Raw genomic sequence first — 25,689 nt, forward strand, 5'->3', positions numbered from 1 at the left:
CTTATATCCAGAGTAATTTTCCTCATTCTTTTCATGGTATTCTGTGTTCTAAGATGTAAATTGAGATCTATATCTTTTTCTCATTAAGGAACAAAGCTCACTGCTTGATGACCACTAGACTGACTGCCAACTAGTGAGGAAAACCATGGATGTAAATGAGAGTTCTGCTCTTCAAACAGCTTGGAACAACATCAGTCCAAAGAGGGCAATAAACTTTTCTGACACTTCATAGCTACACAAACTTCCAATAAATCAATAAATTCCAGAAGAAGAAAGTGTTATATTAATAGTCAGAAACAGCAAATGTTTTGCAAAACAGTGATCTATTTTTGTCACATGAACTTTGCATCTCCTTCAAGCCATGTATTATAGTTATCAAGCAACTTTTTTTTTTTTGTTTTTTTTTTTTTTTTTGAAACAAACAAACACGTTTTTCAATTTAGATTATATAAAAAAATACAGTTTGTTTTTCTACACATAGAAGTAATTGTCCTCTTCTGTGCCTCAGACAGTTTTTTGACTGAGAATATAGCCCATATGGAGGCTCATGGAGGAAATCATTGATTTCTATGTCTAGGCCCACAGCAAGATTCTAAGAATCTAAACCCTTTGGTGTCATTCTAAGCTCTGGAACACCAGAGACTTCTCAGGTTAGCAGGTTAGTCTTTTTGTTTCTTCACTTCCAAATCCTATTTCAGTGCTTGACTACCTTCAGATTTTCTCTGCCTTTCATGGTATATTCTGTGGAGGCTTCTAAATGCCAGGTGTTTAAGGGATGAGGTTCCCCCACCCCATCACTAACTCTACAGTGTAATGGTAATGAAGAAAAGGAGAGATGGGTGGAAGCAGACAAGTTTTGCAAGGCTTTTCAGTATTATTTTGTTTAGTTGTATTTTCATACAAAACTAATTTAAGAACTGGATAAGTGGCTAGATTTGTGGTATATTCTTGCATAAGCTATTTCACACCATTAACGCCTGAAGCCAATCTTAGCATTAACCAAAGCAAGCACCCTGTTCCATTGCAGTCACATGCACTAAAGAAAAAGCAGCATTACAGATTCTCCCACATAGATTTTCCTGTGGGAAAAGAAAAAACAATTCCTATTTTCATACTGATGATTACCTGACATCCAGTCCTATCTGTGTTATTTGCTTGTGGACATCCAGATGCAATAAGCATGCAGGAACACACATACACAGAGCGAGGCTGAAGTAAAGTGTCATGGGACTTTGTTAAAGTATAAGGTACAATGACAATTTAAATCATTACAAGGAATTACTTCTCTCTTTGAAGAACAGCTCTAACATAAATATATCAAGAACAACCAACAGTTCTAGCTAGGTAAAAGGAAGGAAATATATAAACATTTTATTTCTTGGTAAGGAGCCTATCTAGAAGTATGCTGAATGGACTGCTCTCTGGGTTTTTATAATTATTCTTTAATACTTCTCTGAATCTGTCACACAGACACAGAAAGCAAGCTACAGGTGGAAACCCTAGATAAGGTCCAAATATTTCATGGAGGCTGATGGCATTTGCTCGATGATATTCAGTAGTTTATTACAAAGGTTTACACTATGACATAGTGCACTAGAGCTAACCTGCATTATCTGGGTTATTCAACTCAAGGCTTCAATATGAATCATTTTTATTGTTTTATTTATTTTTATCTTTTTTATTTTCTTTTCTTATTTTCTTTTTTAATCTACCCTTTTGGGCAAATTTCATTCAGAAAGTGACAGAAGGAAAATAGGTCTCCAGTAGGTTCCTACAGGCTTTGCAAAAGCACATGAATAGCTAGAGGAAAATGATCCTCTAACTGCCCTGGTGGACAAAAGCCAACAGCAAAAGCTGACAGTATGAGATGTTGAAGAACCAACATAGCAGGAAAAACAACAACAAAACAGAAATGCCTAAACTGCACAGAAAACTTCAGCTAAAGTTTGCAGCCAAAAAAAAAAGGTAAGTTGTAGATCCTCATGAACACCAGAGAATATGATCTTTGATATATCTTTTGGCTCCAGGACTACTACTATTATACACCTAAAACCCTTCACTGATAATTTAATTTTAAGGCCATACAGTGAAACTGCTTAGAAAACCCACTCATTCTAGGTTTTGTTTTGACTTCATCCAGTTAGCAGGCATTTCCACAAAGCTATTGCAGTATGCTGTATTTCTTACCTTTCTCTGGTCTCTGCAAACCACTGCAGATCTCAGCTGTGGACATAGAACTTCTGGAAGCCCTGAAGTTCAGATCTCCATAAAATAACCAGACAGACATCAAATTACATATCTGTGTAAAAAATTAGCAGCCCTATCAGAAAACATTGCCCTATTCATTTTCACCTTACCCTCCAATAATTCAATCAAAGTTCCACTCAAAACAATATGCCACCTCTGATTTCCTTCACAGCTGACTATGAAGTTATTTTAACTATTAAACTTTCATATTCTATTCTCTTTGTCTCACAGATTATAAAACAAAGAGGAGAACACTGAAGTACGCACCAAAATGGTGACTCTTTGGCTTCACATTTTGTTATATAAAATATTATGTGCTTTCTTTCTCTGCTTGTCTCTTTTTCTGTTTTTTTCCCATCATGAAGTCAATTCCCACAGCAATGCTTAGGGCAGAGTGTATCATTGCAGGGCCCAGATGGTTAGCTATGGAAAACTATCTTCCATCTGGTTTCTTAGTAATATCCTTAAGCGGATAAGCTTGCAGCTCTGAAATTGTGTTAAGCTTTCCATGCAACTACTGTCTGTAGCAATCTATGCTCGGCATCTAGTTTGTTTTTTTAATTTAGGGGGAGGAAAAAGGTTAGGATGAAGCAAAGTACCACAGTAATATCAAACTCACTTAAAAACAGAAGAAAAGTTACCCAGAGAAAAAAAAAAATAATGCTAAAAGGTGGTTTCAATTTTAAAATAAATTTAAGCCTTTTGAATTTTCATACCATTTTGTATTTCTTAATTTCCTTTCCAAAACAAAGGCAGATATTTGTTTCCTTTGTCCTTGTACACTTACTGTGATAATACAGACTGTTCTAAATGTCTAGATACTACTGCCTAATGAAAAATGCAATGTGAAAACCTTTTTTTTTGTAATTTAAAGAGATGAAGTGATGTTGAGAACAAAGTGAAATCAGGGGTGAAGCTAACTTCCAACTAACAATTGGAAAGTCTCTCAGTGCAGCTGGAGGGAAAAAGAGACAACCTGGATGATAATATGTGCACAGATGGGATGTTTGGACTACAGAGTAGGCAAACTCCAATAGAAAATAGAAGAATATTTTTAAGATGTCCTAGAATAAAATGGAAAAGAGATTTTTTGTACATTTGCTGTCAAACTCCTCAAGAGTTATTCCAGCTCCAATGACTCTGGATCTTACCCCAGGCTTCAAAAAAGCTTTGGATCATGCTACTAATTGTAATTAGAGCAAGCAACTATTAAAAGTGCTGCATACTATTTCAGAAGGATACTGTGAGAAGATTTGATCATTTTGGGAAGTCAACTCCCAATCTACAATGGTTACTGCTGTTTGTAGTTAGCAACAAGAAACACTTTGTTCTGTTACCAAAGAAGACTATGTTGAATCATCTGCTTGTAAAATCACTGTTTGCAAATTGCTAAAGCCCAACAATTAGTTCTCATAATCCTTGTTCATGAATACAATAGTCCTTTGGAGAACCAGCAAATACAAATATTTCCAATTTGTTTAATAGAATAAGGGCACTTTTAAAGGGCTGCTGCATTTTTTAGTAACTTTAAAATTTATTTAGACTGTAATGGTGTGAATAAGATGACTCATTCATGATGATATTGTCATATTTTTGCTGAAGTAAGAGAAATTGCAATTGTCACTTTTAACTGATAAAAATGAAGAAATATGTGAGGATAGTTCAAACCCATGAGGGGATGGTATAAAAGGGACAGAAACACTTGCTTGCTCAAGCACAGAAAAGACTTGTTATCTCATTACTTGCTATCTCATTGCTGAGACCATAAGAAGTTGAGCGTGCTCTTCCTTCACCTTGCCTGCTTCCATGCCCTAGCCATAATGGAGAAATGGGAGTTTTCTGCCTGGATGGGGACGGGTGTAAGCAGTCCCCAGAGCTGAGCCTGTCTGTGAGTTCTCGATTTCTTTATACCACCAGAAGCTGAAGATGAACAGCCAGACTGCAGTGCCAGGACCAGCTGGGAAGCAGAGCCTGCTGATGCCTTCCTCCTGGGGGATATTATTATCTGCAAACAATTTAGCTCTCATCACTGGAGCAGAGCAGGACGATTCACAATCCAGTGCTGTTTTTGGCTGAGATGGGCTAGCCATGGAGAACTGCTATTTCTTGGCCAGCCTGCCGCCTGCTGCTCCCAGCTGCCTTTGTCAGGATAGTGCTGAGCTAGTGGTTTGCTGAGATGGAGCCTGAGTCAAACACAGATGTAGGCAAAACCATGAACAGATGGCAGCAGGACACGGTCTCTGGTCTCAGCCTTGGCCCTACGATGTGATGGTGGCATGGAGCATCCACAATCTATTGGGCCTTTGGTGGGTTACTGAGAAAGTAAGTAAACAGGTAATAAGGGGAAAAACAGAAGTAAGTGCTTTATGTCTCAAACTAAACAGAATTTTACTGTATTAAAAAGAAAACAAACAAAACAAACAAACAAACAAACAAACAGAGAGACGCTTTTTGATCAGGGCCCCTTTTCCAGCCAAGTATCAGAAGGGTGATGCACAAGGAATTTCTGCTGCTTCTCAAAGGAGTAATCACAACAACATCTTGAACATAAAAAAATGATTATAATAATAATAATAATAATCAGGGACAAGTAAATTGCTATGTAGAATTAGTGTCAGAATGCAAATAAACATGTAATGATTTCACGGGAATTGGGAGTTGACATGCTAAATCTACATGGCCAAGGTTCTGAGGACACAGTTTGAACAGACAGTTCATGGGTGAAATGCTGAATGTAAACAAGAAAAACGAAGGAAATTAATGAACAAACAGAATTTAAAAAGCCCTGTGTTGCTGCTTCACATTCATGACCAAAAGAACAAAACAGATGTGAGAAAGGATTCACAGTGAATAAACAAATTCCTCCAAGCCCTTCACAGGGACCAACCTGAGAAAGAGAGGAATAATAAGGAAATATTTATGAGGCTTCCTCAAAGGCAAAGCATGTGGGGGAGGGAAAATTAAGGTCTTCAAGAAATAAATAGAAGTATTTCACTCTATAGAAAATTAAGTGAAATACACCATTCTCAGAGCTAAAGATTTATTATTTATAGCTGCTGTCCCCAGTGCACATGCCTATATAGGAGGGAATTTTTCAGAGGTTGATTTTTATTTCTTTTCTTATTTTTGTTGTAGTATATATTTGGTGCACATCCTCAGGTCCCCACCACCTGTGGATGGTGCCAGTCAGCATGGTTCCTTTAGTGTGAATGAAGACAGGTTTTTATTTCACCTTGGGATTCTGCCCACCATCACCTCACACTGAGCTTTATGATTACTTTACTACTGGTCTCTCCAAATATTCATTTATTAAAACCACAAGAATATATATATATAGTTTTTGTATGCTATTTGCACAACAATTTGCATAGCAGAAGTGATGAGGGTTCTGTTTATTTGTTTTTTTGTTTGATTGTTTGCCATATTTCCTTTTTAATGTATTTGTGATCACAATGAAAAATGAAAGAGTGGGATTTCTTAAGAATACAAGGGGAATGGGAGTCATGGTAGATATCCGGAGAGCTATGGCAAAATTTAACTTCTAAAATGAGCTACATCAGACATAGTACCCTACAGCATGTGATGTCCTCATTGCCTTGAGAAGAAAATTCCCACACAGTAGTATACATCTTTCTTCATATTATTCTTGGTAATAGTCATGATAACAGTCTCGTGAGCTCTAGATCTGAGAAGCAGACTCACAGGGAATATATTAATGACTTACTGTTGTAGTGTCTTTACTGCATGATTTCAAATTCCAACCCTGAACTGGATTGGATGCTTTCTGAAGGATGGCTCTTGGACTAAGGTTAAGAACTTAGATCTTCACCAATAAAATACAATCTAGAATACTTAATTAGACAGGCTTTTTGCCTTGAGTGGACAGTCACCTGAAAAACTGTGAAAAAGTATGAAAAGGTGCCAAAAGGGCCTTTCAAGAGCCTTTCAGCTCTTGTTCTGAATGCTGCACCTACAGCAGACACTGGTGTTCGGACTTCTCATTTATAATTCCTCCCACTCCCCTGAAACAGGATACAACAGGATGATTATTATTTTTTTTCTTCTAAGAGCAAAATACCAGCAGTTGTGTTTTTTTTGTTTTGTTTTGTTTTTGTTTTTTTTTCTCTTTTCTGCTTTTGTTTCTTAAGTAGCTGACAAACCATATCTGTGCATGGTTGATCTTTCAAGGCTTGTACTTTGTTTGCATTTCAAGGAAAGAGGAAAAATAATGTGAAAGCCTGAAGGACAGCAGCTTCTGGCATATGCTACTCTTTCATATTTTGTAAAACTAATGGTGCATACCATCCTAAGCAATGAGAGATATGTTAGGCTGTCATCTGAACTGTTAAAAACATGTGGTGGTTTCATTTAGTCTGGAGTAACTTTGACCACTTTAGCCAAATTTCATTAGGACAAACTTGTAAATGATGCAGCTAATATGCATTACAACTCGTGACATTGTATGCTGGAGGGACAGATACTAATGTAACTGTACAAATAAAGCAAAGACCAGCACCATCACACAATATAAAGGTAAAACATAAGTGTTAAGGTAACAAATGCACCTGGAAAGGAGTGGAATAGAAGGCTGACAGCTTCTTTGCATCTCATTGATGCCACAAGCAATGTAGGTGCCTTGCCAGCACCTACTCATGGGATGAAAGCCATTTCTCGTTTAAATAAAACAAAAATCTTAAATGACACAAGAGACTTCAGTAAGCAACCTAAGAGGTGTTGCCCATGCTCAGAGTCCCTGATTAATACGGCCTCTATATTCCAGATAGCTCTAAATCCAGATTACTTTCAGTCATCATCTGCATGTGTTTTTATGTATTCATAATATAGGGCTTTTGTAGGATTCCCTGTAATGGTCTATACTGACACATATACAGGAGTTTCAGGCTGAAAACACTACATCATTCAAAATATATATTCATGGTATGCTACTATTCTACTTAGAGTTTATTTCTTGTAATATACTTAGTGTCTTTCTATTTTATGTCCACTCCTGAGCTCCTTGCAGCTGCAAGGTGTGTCTTAAATGGCAGAATAAGTAAACCCCAACGAACGGAACACATAGCAGTATATTAGCATAGCTTACTTTGTGCTTCTTACTGCAGATGCACTAAGCCACGACAGAGCCTTTCAAGTGCTTTGCAGCAGCTTCATCAGTGAAACTTTTTTATTATCACAGTAGCTAAGTAGTTTCATCTGTACCTGGAAAAAAGTGCATGCCAAGCTAGGATGTGAATCTGTATCAGCTTTGCTTTTTAACTCCATATGTAGGTACCCAGTGTGTCCTAAGGACAGGTTTGTCATCCATTTGTTTCTGCAGCCCTGGATGCCAAAGTGGCCTGTGCCCTTCTCCTCTCTTCTCGCTCTCCTGATCACACAGCTTCTCCTGACATTTTCCCTTTAGGCATCCTCATACAATTGTTTGTGCCACCATGGGGACAACTGATCCAGAACAATAACAGCCAGTTTTGACTAAGTTATTTTTAACCAGTACCAATCGCTTAAGGTGGTTCAAGGCACGGATGCAAAAATGCCACTGCTAGCAGAGCTGAGGAAGGGTGAAGGAACAGAGACAAGCAGACAGCGTTTGCAATCAACTTCTCACTCTGTTAAATAGGTTCAGCAATTTATATCAAACTAACCAAGAAACTACTTGTTTAGAGCTTGAAACTGGCTTACCAGGTGAAATAACCCCCAGTCCTGGTGCAAGGGAAGAGCTGGGAGCATGCAAACAGGCACAGAGAGCAGGGAGGGACAAAGAGGAAGTGACACCACCTTTTTGGTGGCAGCTTGCAATTTGATTTTCCTCAGCCACAGCTGAAAAATGCCATTCATTTAAATGAATGTCATGAATTTATGGAACAACTTTTCCAGGAAACAAGTTGTTTCTGTGGTTGCCCTTGTTAAGCTCAAACTGTTTAGGACTACTCATGTGTTCTGTTTCTCAGAAATCTGGTGGAAAACTGATATGAGTTCCAATAGAGCAGCCCCTCTCCTGGGGTGCTGGAGACTGACAGAAGTTAAATGCTTTCTGCAAACAGAAGATTATTCTATCTTATATTTTTCACTTAAAATTGGTAGAATCTAGTACTGTTTAACCTACTGGTTTTGACCAATTGACACTTCATCTATGAACAGCCTATGGTGTGCATCACCAATGCACTGAAGCAAACACACATAGCAACACCTGTTAGAGCTGAGTGAATAATTTTATTTCAGTATTTTGTATAAATGGGTCATTAAGAGCAAAAGAAATTTTTCCACAGTGTACCAGCTGCTCAGAAACTAATTTAGAAAAAGAATGAGCATTGTGCTTATGTCAACATAATTTTTTTTTTATTTTTCATCTAAAATTACTTTTCCAAATATTACTGGTTCCTTTAAAAAAAATAATATATATATATATATATATATATATATATATATACACAAACACACACTTGGGTTGTCTGAAAACTTTTGGACCAAAAGAATAAGATTACAAATTATAAAATTGTTAGTAAAATAGAAAGTCTGAGTCCTTCTCATCTTTAACGACATGGCACAGAATGATGCTGGTTCTGCACAGTTATTTGAAAGGGAGAATACCATTGGCAGTAATGCAAGAGACTTTTCTATTGTCAGTCATCAAGAAGCAGATGGCATGTCTTGGCTGAGTGGCTTCTTGGGCATCTTATTTTAACAACTACTTCAGCATACCTGGCAGCAGAGTCAGATGTAAAACACACAGCCTAAACATGGGCTGCGATAAATCAAGTGCAATGAATTCCCAGTCACTGCAAGATTAACAGTAATCCAGAGCACAGGAGTTTTGTTTGCCCTGTACGGGAAAATACCTTATCTTGTCTGAAGTTAAGGTACTTATCTGCAAAATCCTTAGATCATTTGCTGCTACTTTGATTATTTAGCATTAAAATGATGTTGTGTTTTTGTTTGTTTGTTTGTTTGTTTTCATGTTTGTTTTTTTTTGTTCTGGTTTGGTTTGGTTTGATTAGCAGCCTAAGAATGACAAAACTAGTGCCAGAAAATGACAAAAACTTTTCACCTGTCAAGTCAGTTTAAATCAACAAGAATATTTTTTAATAACTCTTGACTCATGAGGTAAAACCAATAATTGTATAGGAGGACAGTGTCACTTGCCTTTTGTTACTTAAATTATGACTCTATTACCAGACGGTCTTTGGGATTTCTCATTCTGCAGAACTACTTTATGGAGGACTACTTTGACAGTCATTCAGAGCTTGTAGTAGAAATTACCAAGTTGGTCCAAATAGTAATTTAGGCACAGGGATGGGATACCAGCCACACTTTTATATTGAGGTTGATTGAAAAAAAAATAAAAAAAAAAAAAAGAAAGTTTATTGTAGTGGCTTCTGGAATCCCTGTAGATTTAACTTCTCTGTTTACTCTTTTTTTTTTTTTTTTTTTTTTTTTTAGTACACTTGAAGCTCCAAGGATGCCTAGATGTCCACACACTGGGCATGGCATCAGCACATAGGAAGAAGGACAGCAAGGGCTGACCCTCAGCAGGCTTGCTGGGCTTGGAGCTTTGCTTTCTACAGAAACTCCGAGAAACTCCATGGAAGCCAATCCCCTGCTGTTTCTGAAAATAACAATGGATGTTCACTTGCTGCTTCATGTATTAAGAGAGAGAAAAAAAAATGTCCCGAGAACACTTGCCTACCATCATACACTAAATGTGTGACATAGTCAGGAGCTGAGCTCCATTTTTTTAAACAGACAAGTGCCTGCAGCACAAAGCATTCATTCTCATTCTGTTGGTCTGAAAGAAAAATTATTCTGGATATAGCCTAATCTAATAGGGATCTGACAGCAGTTTTTAAGGGTCATTATTCTTTAAACAGTCATTAGAAAAGCAAGATGGGCAGTATGTACCAAAATAACATCTGAAAGCAAATAGCCAAAATACTGTTGTCAGAGGTAAACAAAGCTACAGAACTCCATAACTCCAGAAAATAACAGAAAATATATAATTTTAAAGAGGTATTTATTGTCCTTGCCCATAAACATGTATCAGTTCTCTTAAGTCTAGTACAAATCATGCATGCAAACTGGGACAAGAGAGATCTCACAGCATGTATATACATAGGAAAGGAGACTTTAGGGGTTTGTATGAATTAAATAAGGTATAAATTGATATGCATATGTGGAGTCCAGACATCTGAATATTTAGTTAAGGCCACATGTCTGAGTCATTTGTGGAAAGGTGTCACTTTATTTTATGCACCACATAGCAACTGAAAGACTGATTGTGAACAGGGTGAGACCATGAACCTATATTATCTAAGCTCAAGACCAGGCTGTAAGTACATAAAGCACCTGTAGATCAATTAAAAACCTCAATAGATAGCCAGTAAATCACTTTACTGCCATTATTTATCACTGCATTGTATCTAATGCCATTAATTCTCTTTTGTCTGTACTGCCTCTACCAAACTGTGGATACAAAATTGGAGTTTATGCAAAAGGGAATTATTCCCATTGGACAATTAAATTTACTGTAGCAAAGTTATAGGCACTTCATAGATATGTGTTGCACATGCACATTATAATTGTTAATTTTAGGGACAGTGGTGGGTACCCCACTGAATGGAAAAGGAAAGAAAGCAAAGAAATGCAATCTGAATGCAGTGCAGGAACCTCTGCTGCATTTCATCAGTCTGCCACCTGAACCAACACTAGTCTATAAGAAAAAAAGACAGACTCACAGTTAAGACTTCTTACTAGCCTGACCTGTGGGAGATTGAGACAGACAGACAAGGATACAAAGAGTTCACAGGCTAATTTTCCAGACTGCAGCCACTGCAACAGTCTTATTAGGCAAGGTTGCACAGAAAAGAGAAAGACAATAAATCCATACAAGTTTCCTTCCCCAAAGAAACTACTGCCATGGAAAGAAGTACAAGAATAAGGTCCTAGGGAAAAATTATACTGACCGATAAATCTCTCACTATGCACTCAATTAAAATGAAATTTATATAAACAACAAGCCTCAACTATTAAAGTGTCTGGCCATCTGCCCACACCTACTTCAAACAACTGTTAACTATGAACCCCGAAGTTGGGCAAAAATACAAAAGACCAAAATTAGGTGCCTTCAGCCTTTTTCATTTCTTGCAGAACTGCTACATATGATTTATTAGTGAACAGATACTTGTCATCCATTTTAAAATTAAAAATCCCTAAGATGCTCTGCTGCCCCCTCTATTACATTACATGCAGGTCACAAAGGTACAACTGGGAAAAGAACTGGGCTCCATCAGTCAAAAACCCTATTTTCTTCTGAAATGCTAAAATGTCTCTAAGTGTGCAATTTGAATCATCCTTAAATTCCCCAGTCCATTTAAGCACCGTGCTAATAGGATAAGAAGGTATTAAAGCATACAGTTTAATCCCAGTGTTCTTATGCTTTGGTTTGTCGGTGGCAGCCAGGGTTTGCTGCATGGCAGAAGTGACAAACTCTGGCCTCCGTCACTGTGGAATGAGGAGGGGCAAGCATTGGGACCTGCAATATTGCCCCGCACTTCCCCAGAGATTCACAGCTGATATTTCAGAGCCATATTCTCCACTCCATTGCTCCAATTTCATTGTAGTTTAATGTCTCCAGTTTCTACAGGGTTGCTTCAAAGAGGGAGAGGGTCTTAGCTTGGAAAAACTGGGGAGACAGGCTTCTCTGCATGTGCATCATATCCCAGGGATAAGTTCACTCTTCTGTGAAGCCACTGACAGAAATGAAGCGCAATAATGATGCCTGGGAGAAAACTGAATCTGAGAAGCCAAAAACAGACAGGCAGATTGCCACAATTAAACCATATTCAATCTCAGTATCCTGAGCCCCTCAGCTAAGGAAATGTGTAAACTGGTTATCCCATCAGCATGTCATGATAACCCTTGTATAGACAAGGTGCATTGTACCTTCATCTCAGGAAATAATGCATACAAAAAGGGTTGTATACATACCGAATATATAGGGTTAATACATACTAGAGGGTTACTCTTCAGGTCTGACTGGTACTGTGTACGAGCTGTGTTTATGATGTTTTGACATGCAAATATATTTTGTAGGTGAAAATGAAATGGATTTTAAGACAGCCGCAAAATCCCTTCCTCTGACAGCCACGTGACTATACATGCCCTCTCCCAGGCTTCCAACAATGCCAACATTACGAGAGGGCCTGTGCGAGGTTTGTAGGTGAAGTTTGCAGTATGCCTGGCTGCAGGACACATTTCCCTTTTACTTCAGATGTGAGCTCCACCCTTCTGCTGCAGTTACCTGGTAGGGGTTTGCCTTAAAGCACTATATGCAGCCATTACTCTCTGCAAAACAGATCAGCTCCTCTCCTTGAGATAACTTTGTAACTGGCCTAGAGGTTCAAAATCATAAAACTTGTATAGCCTGGATATTTCCCACAAGGCAGCCATGGATCATCCAGACAGCATGTCTAAGGGGCTGGTAATTGAGGGGACAAATCTTTGGCTGCGATTAATTAGTACACTTCAGCCTGCGACAACACAGGGCCCATCAGGAAGGAACATGAACACATATGTGCCTCATAATTTTATTCAGACAGCTTTGTTCCTTACAGTATTTGTCAAATCTTAAATAATTAGATAAACTTTTACCTGACAGAACTTATTACACTAAATAATTAGGAGGAAAGAATACAGACCAATTTATTCAGGCTCTTAGTTCCAGTTGTACCCACTGTGCACATTCTTGCCAGTACATTAAATGCAGCCAAAGAAAAGCCCATCTGTTTCCACCCCTTCAAGAAAAAGTTGAGCATGTACAACAGACCTTCAGAACTTCAGGGATTTAAACACAATCTTTGCTACCCAGCTTTTAATGCATATGTATACCACAATTCATCCTTTTTTAAAGTAAAATCTTACAAGTACAGCCAAGTCCTATCTTCTTTAGCTGGTCAGAACAAAGTCTGACCTATTCTTTCTCCAGTTTTTGTTTGTTTTTGAAGCCCATGACATTTTTTGCACCTAGCTTTTTCCCCAGAGGAAATATTTCAATGGTCAGGATTCTAACAAACAACAGCTGAGATGCTGTGTACAGAAACCTTAGTATAATGCTCCTGTTCACATGAAGAGTAGAGTAAAATAAATTGTATTAAAGAGCAGATTGTGGGTGAGGTTCTTCAAAGACTTTGCAAATAATCACAAATGTGTTTTAAAGTTAATAAAGGAAGATAAATTCTTTTTCCAGTTTCCTTGTCCTTCAGTAAAAAGTTAGAAAATAAAAGACATGATAGGCAGCACAGACACTTCATATTAAAACTGAAGTAAATAAGGTTTGTTTTCATATGTAGAACAGAGGTAAAATGAGCAGCCTTGATCTTCAAAGAAGATGAATTCCACCATTTGCATGTCAGCAAACTTCAAAAGACTTGAGCAAGTTAAAAGCAAATTAAGAAAATGGAAGAGAAAGTCCCTAATTAAGTGTGAACAACAATCTGGAAGAGAGACTTCATTTAAGTTGATGTTTGCTCATTAAATGGACATTAAAGCAAAAACCCTTCTCCATGCATGCCCCACAGTAACTGCTCTGTGCCTTGTGGGGATTGCAGGACTGAGTGCCTACTGAATATCTAACATGGCCATGGTGTGAATAGGATATCCAAGGGCCAGTTGTGAATCTGCCTGTTTAGCTAAATAGGGGAAGAAAGAAACAGAGAGCTTTGTGAGAGGCACCTTTGTCCAAACTGCTGCCTTCTGTGTGTATGGAAGGGAGTAGGTAGGGCTTTGATGGAAAAAAAGAGCAGTGCTTGGTTTCCCCAGGGAATAACTGAGTAGCTGAGAAGTGGCTATAATTTGATCTCTGCTCCATTTCTGGGGAAAAGCAAATACATCAAATACATGCTGCCCTTTACTCACCACAGAATGCCAACTGCCTATCAATCCCAAGCCCTGGGAGAACTGTCCAGGTGCAGGCTAATGAGCAGCAAACCTGGAGTCCAGGGCTCCATAAGATTATTGATATAAATACCTAAAAGAAATACACCCTACCTAAAGGTAATTAACACATAGGGCATGTATTAATTCTCAGATCAACTGCTTTGAACAAATACAAAGGATGTGTGCAGGTGTATGGGTGAGTGGGTGAGAGAGGATGGGTGTGCATGGAAATGTTTCCACATACTTACATCCAAAATCCAGGGTTGTTTTACCCCCTTATTACCAGATGTACAGTAGAATGACCACACAGTTAGCAAAATCAATGCAATCAGCTAGTCAGTGAGAACCATCATTTGGGAATTCTGAGTAAAGATTACCCACAGCAGCATAAAAGGCTGCTGCCCAGCCAGGCAAAAAACAAAGCGTAAGTAAAAAATGTCCAGAGAAGCATTAAAGGCTACCCAACCAGGCGTTAACAAGGGAGAATGAATGAGGTAAAAAAAAAAAAAAAAGCTATGCAATTTAAACAAAAGTTAAAAAAAAAAAAAATCTGTCAGTAACCCAAACAGAAATTTTGTGCAAGCTTTTGCTGCTATTACTATTTCTTCTAAATTTGTTCCAATATCAACTGGTAATATCTACCTCATTCTTCAATCATCCATCAGTTCTTTCCCTGTTTGCCAAAAGTACATTTTCATAATGTTAAATTTCAAGACGTCACTGTTTCTTCAACAGATATTTTAGATATTTTGGCAATAGTGAAAAGAATAATTCATATTCTGAAGGGCAAACTCCCCTGCAACAGTCATTAACAAGGTCTATTGTCTAGCAACTGATGCTTATAGGAACTTAATTCACAATTGTGTGGATCTGCTTCAGTTTGGTGAAGCAACAAACAGCTTGATTGTTTAGCTAAATTATTTGCAGACCTCCCTGTTTTTACTAAGTGTACACCAAGAGAAAACTTTAGGAAGGCAAATATTCAGTGATAACTTTGAGGATGAAACTTTTTACACTTTTTCCAGTCTACTGGAATACAAAGAGAGCCAAAACAGGAAAGTATATCTTGAAGAGTTAAGCAATACTCTCCAAAGTACTTATTTATTTAGTTATTTATTTATTTTTATGAAGTTCTGAACCATCTCCGGTAGCTACTGAACTCACTTTTCCATGTGTAGGTCTCAGTTCTACTGCAATTACTAAACCACCTAAGAGGTAAAATGGCCAGTCATTTCCCAATAGAGGGAAGTCCTTAAGTCATCCTCTTTTTCTTTAAAAATATCAAACTGAAACTAGAAGAAAACCAAACCAAAGAAAATTAAAATTCCTCTCACAAAGTTTGAGAATTTTAACTTAAAAAATTACACAGACAAACAAACAACAAAAAAAAGAGCTCATTAATTCCCCAACATGCAAAAAAGCACAACTGCAAACAGACTTAACATGATATTTTGCACCTTAGCTTTGCAAAACCAACAAAGAAAAACCAAACCATACCAAAATGTTGTTTTTTAAATAAATTGTTCATTTTAAATTTGGGCAATATCCCACAGAGAATTTGGGATGACAAGACTCATTAAGGTTTTAGAAAAGATAACCTGCTGAGGGTGGTCTTAAGGTTTGCAAGTGGTAGAAACCCACCAGAATCACTTTGGCAGGCTGTCACACCTCTGTATCCCCTTGCACACAGCTTCAGTTATGAAACATGCATGAAATACTATTTTTTCCTTCCATGTGGTGAATAAATCATAATCTGGTGAGGGGTAGGACTGATAGCTGTTGTTAAATTTCTATATTGGATAGTATAAAAGCAGAGATTATCATTGTTCTCAGAAATTTCTAAACTTAGGATGTTTTTATTGAAAGCTTTTGTGTTGTTTACTAAGAGATAAACATCACCACTACCAGTTAATTAACTTTGTTTCTTTGCTACTTATATTGTTATGGAACACTATAAAAATATAGGCTATATTCATAAAGGTCCATATCACACTGACACACATCAAGGTTTGCAAAAAGACAGGAGAGTCACCATTAGCTTTAATTAACCCTGCATAATTAATTAACCACTGCCAGGTGGCTACTGCCTTGACATGATGGAAAACAGTTGAGACTGTGTGTTATTCCCAAATACAATTTGAGCCCAGAGCCACTGTACCATGGAGCTTCAATGTATGATTCTTTATAATCTTGCTAGCAAAATCAAGGGTTCAGACACACAAGGTGTATGAGAACAATAAACAACTGGCATAGCCTATAAAATGTATACAGCTAATGTAGGAATGAAGCATTGTGTCATGTTGGAAGAATGAACGTGTATAGTAACAAGTGCTAAAAAGATGTGTAGCACTGGGGGAGTAGTGACCTGTAACAGATCTGATTTGCAGTATCACATGCCTGATCTTACTTGCAGTCATAGATCAGAGTCAGAGAGATTTGGTCACTCACAGATACAGGCAGTAACAGTGAAATTAAGCAATGATGGTTTTCTACTAGACAAAAGCACTGAAACAAAGATCAAGAGCTCTATGATAAATTTCCATTTTTGCTGTTGGCTTGAAATATATGAATCACTGAATATTGCTGTAACACTTTGACTCTTTTCTATAGATATAACTGAAGCTTTCCAGTACAGACACTATCTTCATGTTTATTCACAAAATCTCGCTGAAGTGGGCCTTAGCTTCAGTTCAGAATAAAGCCATATTAGCAAATATGTAGAAAAAATGCATTTCTTTTTACACAATATCTGCTTTGATTGTATTTTGTACTTTCCCTCTCATTAAAAAAAAAAAAAAAAAAAAAGTTAAAAATAAAACTCAAACAAGACCAAGCAAAAAGATCACTCCAGGGATTTCTGCTTTTGGTACATCTCTTTGTTGGGATTGGTCTGCTCCTGCTCTTCCTAGTTTCGTTCCTGTTTTATTTAAATTGAAATCTGAAAGCCACTCCTTACTTTCAGTTCTTTTTTTTTTCTACCTCCACTCAACAACTCTGAATCATTGTTTTCAGCTAATAGTTAAAAGCCTCTATGAACAAGGTCCTTCAGCCTCTGTTAGGTTCCTCTGTAGAACTTCGGTTCCTCTGTAGAATGTTCTTGATTCTGCATACCAAATTTTTACCTAAGCCAGATTTTTGTTCTTTTTTTTTGTTTGTTTGTTTGTTTTTGTAGTTACCTAATATTCAGAAGCTTTAATGTAGCTCATATCCTCTTGTTAAATTTCACATTTGAAGAGGGAATATCTATATTTTGTCAGAAAAAAAAAAAAAAAAAAAAAAAAGATCGAGTGAATTAAAAATAAAAACAAGTTACCTAAGTGTGTATTTGTTCATGTCATCTGTGCAAGTGTTCACAGTTGTGAGGGAATTATATAAAATATATGACTATCCTATTGTTCGCATTTAAGGTAGCTACTGCATTTTTTTTACAGAAATTTTATATTAGAGTTTAAATACTTTCCCCAACGGAAGTTTCATCAAAACCAATGCCTTTTTGTCAAAAGTTTTGGTAGTAATGAACTGACATTTTCTGATGAAAAACTTGCCCCAAACCCCTGAACTATCTCTACATACATCCTCATGGAATGTAGGTAACTACTGCCTTGGGCTCTTTTCTTTAATTGTATATATTTTCATCAAATTCTGGTGTCTCTTGTCAGTTTGTACAATCTCTGAGCGGTAGCTAAGACATTTACTGTATATATCTGTTCTTTGACTTAATGTGAAATTATTTCACAGCTTTGTATGTTTTTCTTCTTATTCCTAATATATTTTAACATTCAGAGATTTAATTTGACAAAAATATGTTCAAACTCAAGCAGCTTACAGGCAAAATAATTTAAGTCAAAACATTATACTTGGAGGCTAACAGGAAGAATCAGAGCCGTGCCCATTCAATCACTCGCATTAAATAAATGCCACATTATAGAACCATAGAATCATTTAGGTTGAAAACAAACTCCAAGATTACCTGGTCCAGCCATTCCCCTACCACCAATGTCACCCACTAAACCATACCTGTAAGCACCACATCCAACCTTCCCTTAAACACCATCAGGGATGGTGACTCCACCACCTCCCTGGGGCAACCCATTCCAATGCCTAACCTCTCTTTCTGAGAAGAAATTTCTCCTGATTTCCAACCTTAACCTCCCCAGTGCAACTCGAGGCCATTCCCCACTAGTTATCTGAGAGAAGAGGATGACACTCAGCTCCCCACACCTTCCTTTCAGGTAGTTGCAGAGTGCAATGAAGTCTGTCCTGAACCTCCTCTTCTCCAGACCAAACAACCCCAATTCTCTGCGCTGCTCCTCAGAGGACTTGTGTTCCAGGCCCTTCAACAGCTTCATAGCCCTTCTCTGGACACATTCCAGGGCCTTGATGTCCTTCTTGTACTGAGAAGATTACTTGTCTCTTCGAGAAGTATCCAAATACCAAAATCTACAATCATGATTTAGAAATCAAAGACTGGACAGTTTTCATATTATTTTTGTTTTAAAGTAAAGATATGCCAGCCAAGATCCAAATCCTGTTGTATGATGTCCTGTAAGGTATGTGAGCTTACTACTGATATCCCAAATATCTTCCTGGGAAAGAAATTTCTCCTGTCTGACAGTTTTTTAACTTGTCACTGAAAGACTTTCAGGGAAATTTTGTACAATCCTAGAGAGCAATTCAAAAACTGATCATTTAGAAGGATAAAATGAAGAATGGAAGTCATGCCTCACAAATCTTGCCTTCGTTACTTCAGAAATTACTAACAAACTAGACATTTTAACTTGATGGTGTGCCTATCTGTGCTTGCCTACTCATGTGACATGAGTATGTTTAGAAATTTAGAAGAATTTGTAAGTGTTCTAATTAATTAATTAATGCTCAGTTGCATACATTGTTTGGTTTAATACTACAAGAAGATATTTCTCCTTTAGTGAGAGGGTATATCACTAAATAGTGATATTCCCACATGACTGATGGGTAGATGACATCCAGGGTCTTGACTTTAGTAAGCATTGGACAAAATATTTTCTAATGCACTGAGAAGACCCTCAGTTTATAGGTAATTCAAAGCACTTCACAAATTTACCTTCTCAATATTTCATAAAAATCTGTCAAGAACTATTGACTTTTCTGCTACACTTTCCATATTAAGAATTAATGTGAGTTTCTCTCTTAAATAAAATAACATGTGATACAGTTTGACAGTGGCATAGAAAACAGGTAGAGGTGTATATATTTTCTGTGATTTTTTTCCTAAGACAGTAGCCAACAATTCTGCAAGGTTAATATTTAACCCCTGATTAAATCTGCTGGAATTGAGAAAGATCCAACTAACATTCTGTGGTACTTGGTACCCAATATAAGAAAAGCAGGAAGACTTGATAGATAGGGAAAATCTAAATATGGATAGTTAGGCTCATTTCAGTTGTCCGTTCAGGTCAAAAAAAAAAAAAAATATATATATATATATATATATTTAATGCAGAAAAATCAAGGCAATATTTTAATTGTTAAATTAAAAGTGGCTATAATTATTCCTTGCCAGTGATTAGCCTGCATCCGTGCTTTTAAGCCTCCAAACCGGAGTAAACACATTCAAACTGCCTAGTGACAAAAAGCCTTATTAAATGCCAGCTACCGTACTCTGACATATTTGAGAGTGCATTATTTGGCTTGAACCAAAATTGTAAGCAAGACCACATCCTTACAGTTTAACAGCACAAGTAGTAGATTTCCAGCTGTTAGGAATGTTCTCTGGACCTTTTTAAGTTACTAAAATAAATGCATTCAGAATGTCCCAAATAATTAAAAACATACAAAAAAAGAAACAAAATACTATTAATACAATATTTTTAAATAAATAAATAAATAAAAAGTCTTAAAATCTTCAGCAGCTTTAGCAAAGATACAGAGAAAGACACGGAGCACATAACTTCTCAAAAAATCCTATGACAGAGCTCAAATCTCAAATCCAGACTCCTGGATTATGTTCCAATGGTTTCATGACAAATCTTCCTCAGGAGGAGAAACACATACAGAAAATGTTGAAACACACAGATTGGCCTGACATATTTCAGTATTAAAATAGCTGAAGCATTTCAGTTGGTAGTGTGAAGCAGGGGTGGGCAATGTGCCTGGATGTTCAACAGAAAAAGTAAAAATCTTTATTTATTTTGTGTTAGTGAAATGTATGAATTTGAAATCAGGACAGCTTGCGGTGCCATGCTGAAATGTAGTCAGTTTTCAATGTGCAGAGTCCTAGAATAACTTTCTTACAGAAATATTAGAAAAAAGACACCGCTTTTTTTCCCAGACTGTTTGTACCTCTAACATATAATTTTGCCATTAGTGAAGTGTGGTGAAAATTAAGTCACTCGTAGAGACCAATATTCTCAATCAATTAACCATTTTTTTTTCATTGTTACTAACTCCAAGCTTTACTCAGCAATAAATTGGCTGTGGAATTCAAGCTGCTAAAAGCTTTTCAAGGGTCTTTAGCATTGCAACCATGCTGCCTCCACCAGAGCTCTAATCTATAAATCTGAGGACAGAGTAAGGTCAGGCTAAGAATGATTTCAGAGCCATAACCTTATCTCATGCCTCAAAACACGTCCTCTACCACCACATGGCTGGTTGACATCACTGGCAGGCAGTTTTCTAGCTAATAGTGATATCACAAAGACTTAAGGAATCATATAGAAGAGGACCTTCTAACCTCTTGTTTTTCTTATATCCATTAATATTTGTAGCTTCGCTACTTTCATAGCACAGCTGGCTGATGGAGTTCAGAGGCTAGTTTGTGCAGAGACTGCTAATAGGAATGGCTGTATCAGGGTGATGCGGAGGATCATCTGGGCCAGTAGGCTCCAACAGCTGTGAAAATCAGACAGCTAGGGAGGAATAAAGAAAGCCAGCAGTAATGTTTTCCTCATAGACTCCCTCAGCCATGATGAAATCATCTTTTACAGGATACTGTACAACAACCTACTCACTTTTTCACTTGGGCTACATATATTTAACTATGTGCTTAGGAACCCCTACCATAAATTTTCCCTCTCCACCTCTTCTCATCAAAGCCCTCCGAAATCAGAAGAATGGCTGAGCTTTTCAAACAGACTTTTCAAGGATAAGCGACTTTGTGCACCTCTCTTTAAACTCTAGGCAGTTTTTCGTGACTTTTACTTATACCCACAAGAAGAAAACAATATACCACATGCAGTTAGTGATGGAAATTTCTCGTATTACATCCAAAATTATTTGGAAAAGCCTGGAAAAAAAGAATGCAGCATGTGATGCATGGGAGGGTATCCATGGAGAGCTAACCATGGGTTTCTTTCTATATCTCAGCTATCCATTTTACCACTAAACAGTCTGGTCTCCTGAGACTTTTGGAAAGAGCAGCAGAGTACTAGACTAAATGGAAAAGAAAGCAACACTGACAGTGCTTGCTTGCTTATCTGTGAAACAGAGATCAAGGAGGGAAGTCAGACACTTCATTTTCCCGAATCCAGAGCTACAGCATAACTTCCATTGTGTTTGCTGCTCAGATTGCTAAAGAGACCCTGGGTATGTTAAACCTTCCCAGTGAGTCTGACCTCCTGGTGGATTAGGAAGATCCCAGCGCATCGTATGGAGAACTCTGCTTCTTATTGCATTACTAAGGGAGTATCACGGCAACTGGTTGTAGTTTCTGTACTATAAAAAGTGAATATGTTAACTTTTTTTTTTTCTCGGCTGAAATCTTGAAAACTGAACTTAAAATGTAGTCAGACTCTCAGGATCTCCCCAGTCAGACATGACAAAGTGCAGTAATGATCCCCGTATACCCTCCAGCACACTGGTTATTCATTGCCTTTCCCTCTTTCTTGCACCCAGAGAATTCCCTGCCCACTCCCAGCAGAAGGATGCTTGTTCTGGGTACCTCTTGACAACCTGGCACAAATTACATCTTTCTGGCACACCACCAACCTGCTCTCTCCCCAGCCTTTGCAAATACAGCATTTCACAGCTCTCTGAAATGTTCTTTCTGATGCTAGACTGCAGCTCAGCTTGCCTGCAAATGTTATTGCCTGTCTCACAGCAAAACCGTGCCATGCTTAGTGCTGTTGCCCAATGTTGCTCTGAATGATCATTTATCCTCCAGCACATTGCTCACTCTGTCACAGAAGACGGGACTGAGGGAAATATTTTTAAATGGGCAGGAGGGGGACAGCAGTACCAGAGGGTCGCAGTGACCTGGGGACACTGACAAGACAATGCGTGAGCTGCTGTGCTGGGCTCATTTTACATCCTCACGATGTCATATCATGCTCTTTGTTTTGTCCTGTTCACCTCGCTCCTTTTTTGACCACACTGTTCCTGTTGAAGTAACGGTGAAACTGGCCCTTCTCTGCTTCACCACTTCTCAGAGGTTACTCATAGCTTACTTATTCCTTTATAACTAAAATAGAATTTGTGCAGTTTTTGGGTGCTGTGTCTTTCTACATCCAACAGAGAACATTTCAGGCACTACCCCAAAGCAACAAGAAAAGGAAATAATTCACTATAAGAGTTGATTAAAACATTTTAAAATCTTAACCAAAATTTCCTTAAGCACAGGGATACCTCACATAGCCTATTACTAAACACAAGAAAGAGAAGCATTTCTTACTGTATTTTTAGACTAATCAACCATAACTTTTGAACTGAATCTTGTTTCTTGAAAGAAACCTTCTGAAGGTAGCTAAGAGACATGTTTTGTTCTTTTATGTAATGTCTGTACTTCAGTAAACAGCTTTCCAGCACAGGCAAAAATGAACTGGCAAAAAAACCTTTTTTTTTGAAATCAGTAAATAACTTATACATTATATATATGTATATAATATAATACATATCTATTTATAAATATAATAATAGCAAATAATTTTGGAAACAAGTATTAGGAAATTAAAAAAAAAGCTGAAATCTATGAGTGGGTTTTGGAAAGAAACTTTTCCTGTGGATAGAATTTTTTTGTTCAACAATTTTCTGCCAAAGGTTTCTTACCTCGTTTCTAAGAAAAAGGGGGGAGGGAGGGTTGGTCTGTGTTGCAGGCTAGATACAAGACTAGACAAGGACTACACAACTGTGAGAAATAATGATTGAAAATTTATAATGTAATTCTCACATACATTTCCCGACTCTAAACGAAGTGGGATACTTCGACTGGGTACTGTTGGTAAACCTTTTTAATAAAATAAACACCTAATAGAAAATATATTTTATTCCAAAATGAAAAAATTGTGATTTTTCTTTTTCATCATACCTTTTTTAAAAAATAAATTAAAAAACAAACAAACAAAAAACATTGGAATGTTCAATAAGGTTCACTGTAGTAGTGAAATGAAAATCATGTTCTCCCACTTCATATTTTTCCCTCTGGAGAGTGGAATAATTGAAGTGCTTTTCCTGCCTGCTTAAGTAAAATTAAATTGAATTTTAAAGCACTTTGTTTTTATAACATTCAAAATCTTCACTGCAAAAGGAAAAATATTTTCATTTGGTTTTAAATGTTTTATACTTTCCAGTAATTTCTATTATCACATTGCCTAATGGTCACAGTCCAGAAACGGACTCAGAACAAGCTACAGTAGAAATTTACCACATAGAAGCTCATAGTTATTCCTGCTCCAGTTGTGACTATGGTACTTCTCAATAAGAATTTCCATGCAGAGGGTTGGGGAAGTTTAGTTAATTGGCTTTTAGTTTTAATTCAGTTTGTTTCCTGGGTTCACTCACATGGATAAACTCTATTTCTGTATCCTCCACTTTCTAGCCCAACTTGCTTGTTAATGGTGTCATACATTATTAAATAGCTAATATAATGCCTTCTTAAAACCATTATGAATAACTCTAATAGTAGAAATGTCAAGAAAATATAGTGCTTACTACGGTGTTTCTAACTCACAGTGGAATTGTGATGCTTAATTAGTTAATGTTTCTAAATTTCAGATGAAAGAGGTTAATAAGTTCAAAGTATTGTTATTCCTATCTTTTTCAAAATACATTACCCCTATTAATTTCAAAAAAAAAAAAAATTGCAGAGTCAGAACATTCACATTGAAGCTTCATTTCTATACATACTTATTTTTTGAAGTAAACAATAAAGCTAATGATATTGCAATTGAAGTTATCAGCTGGGCAAACTTAGACACACATACAATTTAAAGACAAGAGTTAAAGAACCATTTCAGTTCCCAGATATCAAGGACATTATAAACAGAATAAATAGTATTTAAAAACAAGAAAAAGAACATATTTGGCTTTGCTTGTGCAGTACACATGAAAACAGATTTGCACACTTCACTCATTGTCATTTTCATCCCATGCCAAATTGTCATCAACAGTACTTTCCAAGCTTGAATTTTCTACAATGGATTTATTTTATCCAAAAAAAAAAAATTAAAAAAAAAAAAAAATATTAAGAGACCCCTTACAGGTCTAGATTTTTTTTTTTTTTTTTTTTTTTTTTTTTTGTCTTTCTGGCTGTATGAACTCATTTGAGAAAACAAATGCATACAATGATGCCACTTCAAGATTTGATTCAGCAGGGATATCTTGACCTTTAGATGAGCCACTATGTCACATTGCATTATCAAGTGGCACAACCCCATGTTCCTAATTCACAAAATTAGGAACTGTTTTCTTGTTCAAAACCAAAACTGGCATAGACCCATTTGTAATTTGAGTAAGTTACTAGCAGTTCCTAAAATGGCTTTCCTGGAGAATAATGAGATGGACCAGTGGAGTAAGAAACATGATAAGTGACTCCACAATGTAAAGCATAATGAATAGTAGCTCTGTCCCTGGCAGAAGACCACAGTAGCAGAGAACCCTGTCATGCAGTGTCTTTTATGGCAAGTCATAAATTAAAAGAGATTTTTATTGTGAAAGCTCCTGTCACTACAAGGAGGAAGAACAACATAACACCACGTTTCTTTTCAGGACTGCAAACCAAGGCCAAAATCTCTCCTCATGTAAATTATGTCAATCCATTCACTTCAGTTGCATTTTACCCACATTTATCAGCAGAAACAGTCATAAACTGCTTCTGTTTTAATTTAATTAATTATTGATTCTTCAAAATTGTTATGTTAAATAGCATTTTAGTTACCAGTGTCTCCTTGTAAGAGACAATCTGGCACAAAAAGAAGATTCTGTGTATAAGCCAATAGGAGTATATAGGAGAAGAGGCACAAGGGAGATGGGAAAAAAAAAAAAAAAAAAAAGCTATCTAAATTTAAAAGGCCAGAGAAGTATCTATCTTCTACTGTAATTGCCTCACATGAACAGAAAAAATTACAACAATCAATTACAGCCAACACAGAAAGAAATCTAGCAACAGTTCCCAAATAAAATGTTACTTATTTTACAGGATCTTTCTTTCGCTGCTCATAAGTTAAGGAGAATTGAAGACTTAACTAAGTTTGGCTTAACTTAGGAAAAAATACCAAGTTCTCAGTGCGTCTTCTCCAGTGTTCTATC

The sequence above is a fragment of the Netta rufina genome, assembly GCF_964035555.1.
Source record: "Netta rufina genome assembly, chromosome: 6".
NCBI lineage: Eukaryota > Metazoa > Chordata > Aves > Anseriformes > Anatidae > Netta > Netta rufina.